This window comes from Formica exsecta, unplaced genomic scaffold (genome assembly GCF_003651465.1).
Source record: "Formica exsecta isolate Colony F162 unplaced genomic scaffold, ASM365146v1 scaffold228, whole genome shotgun sequence".
Classification (NCBI taxonomy): Eukaryota; Metazoa; Arthropoda; class Insecta; order Hymenoptera; family Formicidae; genus Formica; species Formica exsecta.
Window position 1 is genome coordinate 609932 of NW_021849573.1, and position 3504 is coordinate 613435.

Genomic DNA, 3504 nt, shown 5'->3' on the forward strand with positions numbered 1-3504 from the left:
GGAAAGAGCGCTATCCTTTTTTTTTTATCTAGTTACGAAGATGCGAAGGCGCGTCGCGAACCGACCGAGGGAGACTTTCTGCCGGTGGTACAAGGAGGTAGAGGTTGCCCGAGGGGGATGGCACGGGATTGGGTGGGAAGGAGGGCTGGGGGGGTTGAAAGCAAGGGTGTTATCTGGGTGGCGGAGAGGACCAAGTACCAACATAAATATTAGGCTCCTCGTTAATGCCTCTGGTAGCTACTGGCGTTACGTTTCGCAGTAAGTAAATTATGCGATATGAAATTATTAGCGCCATTAAAGAAATTTATACTTTTTCGTTGCCACTCCACTCGGCCACCTATATCTAGCCGAAGGACTCCAAAGGAGACGAAAGGAATGGTGACGATTTTTCCTGACTTTATCTGCCTGCCGATGCTCGTTTCCCTGCCTTCTTGCCCGTTCTGGAATACTGCAACGATATCAGCTCGCCCATCCCATTTTTGCCGCGTCCCTTTTTTTCGTTTTTCTCGTGCCTACCATCCCCTACCTGTCTGATACATTGCTTAATGTTTTTGCAAGAGCCGATTCCTATTTTTATTCTCCGCTGTTATAAGCAGCGATATTTTGATTGTCAGATATATATCGCCATTGTTTGTCTGATATTATAAAACATTTCACTTGAAACAACAAATCTATGCTATCGTATAACGATAATTCGCGATGCTCGTATGTATAAATCAATTTTCCTTTGAGAAAACACTGAAATATTTACTACAGCTTCGAATTTTGCTGAATTCCTTTTCAATTTTATATTCGTTCGTTTGTTGCATCAATGATGCTTAATGTTTTTTCATAAATTTTGTACATTTAAATTTAAAATATCTAAATAACACGAGTTTTGCGCTTTTATATGACGAAACGTGAATTTTGGATGCTGTTCTTGAATTCCATCGTATCTCGCGAAGGGATCGTGCAATTACGAAATATTTCCAACGGGCCAATCGCGTTGCGCAATGCTGGTATGAATTTTGAGGCGGACTGTAGGCTACATTCTTGTGCCGCGAGCAAATAAAACGAGCCGACGAAGACAACATTATTACGGAACGCTGCCAGCCATTGCTCATGCCTTGCTTCCTTACGTATTTCCAGCCATATACATATACAAGGGCGCGTGAACGCACACGCTCAGCGACATACATGTATATATTCGCGTACATATTTGCTTATGCATACACAGTTCGCGATACAAGCGCGAACGCCTGGGTCTGAATTCGTTCTACACCTCTACAATATCGACAATAATTGAGTCTGCCTTCTAAGAGCGAAGTAGGCCCGTTAATTAGAAACTACATTCTCGTGTTTCCGTCACATCCATCACGCATCCTCACACGGGAAAGATATACTTGCAACGATATAATTCTGGATAAAGAGAAATTCTTATCTTACGCGATAAATTAAGCAAGGCAATTGGTAAGATCTTCCTCACACGTGTCGTGACAAATATATAATTATAAAAAGAAAGTAATATAGTTGACGCAACTATCATAAAAATAATTTTAATATATTTTTTTTTTAAATCAGCGTAAGAATGTGAACTGTTTGCTTTGAAACAATCGAGAAAGTTAGCTGCATCTCTCTTGCACGATAAATACTAAAGAGACTGTAAAACATTTAAGTCAAATATATATGATATTATATAATATTTTTTCTTTAAAAAATATTTTTAAAAAAATATAAAACAAATTAGAAAGTTAATTTTCGATCACAGTGTGAGAGAGTTACAACGAACGTCGTTGTCATTAGATTGTACAGATCTTAAAGCCAAAGTGGCACCGTGGCCGAAGCCACCGTGTTAAAATATATGACTACGTTCAGTAGAAAAGAGAATAAGGGACTAAAATGGTGAAGAGCGCTACAATAGAGTTGGCACGCTCTGTGGTCATAGAATCATGGCTGTCTATTCAATGAGCTCGAAAATAGCCTTCTTCTACAGATATCTCGTGGGATTTCACGAAATGGCATATTTTATGGGAGTGCACAACCTGCTGTACTTCTAATATCTCGTATCTGCATTGTCAAGCGCTAATTCTATAATGGTATACAGAGAGAGAAAGAGAGAAATGTTTCTAATCTGATATATCGCAGATCAAATTATTAATAATATATAGCAACTATAATATTCATTCTTTAATTTTGTAAGCGCAAATCTATAAAAAACTTAAAACAAAGTATAGTTATATTAACATATTACAGACTAATTCGTTAAAACATCTATATTTAACATAATATTTGATATTATGTTATTTAATATAATATTTAACATCACTCGGCTTTCCAAAATTTTTGTCGAAGATCAAAATAACTTAGACACAAATATGACTAGAGATCCTTTTATATATCTAAGATTTGTACTAAATATAAAAAAAGAAATAAGAAACGCACAGGTAAAAGACTGTACGACCGCGTAAGTTGAAGATCGTGGAAGCTGTGGGAGGTGGAAGCAACGGTGGTAAAAGGGTCGTCCAAGAGGTCACTATCGAAGGAGTCGTAAGAGGGCGAGGAAAGCGGGTGGAGAGTAAGGAGGAAACGCAGAAGGGGTAGAGGGGCAGGGGTGCCCAAGAGGAGTAAGCGGAGAAAGGGGCAAGAGGTTGCCCTCCATGAATCACGACACGGAGACTGATTTAGAGGCCCAGAAGTTGCCGCTATAGGTACTAGCAGCCGCCTGTAACCTCCAGGTGAACTTGCTGTAGAGAGAGTGTATCCTAATGGATCTTATACGTGAAAATCTTGAATAGACCTAACGATGTTATTCTTAAATTTTTAACGCACATATTGTATTATTATACAGAATAATCGATCCGTATGGATTAATAAGTTATGACATCGGCATAATGGCTTTTTTATATATGAACGATATATATAACGGTGTTTTAAAATTTAATTTCTTGTTAAATCGTTAGAATGTATTGTGAATCTTTTATCGATTTTCCAATTCAACGCCACTACGTTTTTTTATAAGGCGCATATATGTATATATACATTTTATTGATTAACTACAAAGACGTTATGTGTAGTATCAATAAAATCGGGCAGTATAGTATGAGAGATATATAATACAAAATTATTATTAAACTACATTTAAATTATTAAAATAATTTAAATTCTCTTATATGCCGACAATCTCCAGAAAAAAAAAACCTTAATACTTCAGTTCTGTTTCAATACACGCTGAGATTAAGATAAAAAGTAATTTAACACTCACCGGTACGATACACAACAGCGAAGTTGTAGTACACACGTTGATCTGTAAAATACAAATATATACCAATTATAAAGCAGTGTCCTTAATATAATAACTATTTCAAAAAATAATTATTATTATATAACTCAATTTTGCATTCAATTTTTAAACAGATATTTAATAAAAAAAGTTACGTATTTTATATAATGATATGTTTTAAATATATAAATTTTTATAAAAGATATATAATAAAAATAAATTTCTATATAAATAATCTACACAAT

At 35.7% G+C, this 3504-nt stretch overlaps 1 protein-coding gene across 1 annotated transcript in view; it reads right to left on the reverse strand.

Moving 5' to 3' along the window:
* LOC115235610 (homeotic protein antennapedia) overlaps window positions 1–3504 on the reverse strand; it is a 122474-nt gene that overhangs the window by 116692 nt on the left and 2278 nt on the right. The window contains exon 2 of the mRNA XM_029807507.1: window positions 3242–3283. The gene's annotated coding sequence lies outside the window, so the exon portion shown is untranslated. The remainder of the gene's footprint in view (window positions 1–3241; window positions 3284–3504) is intronic.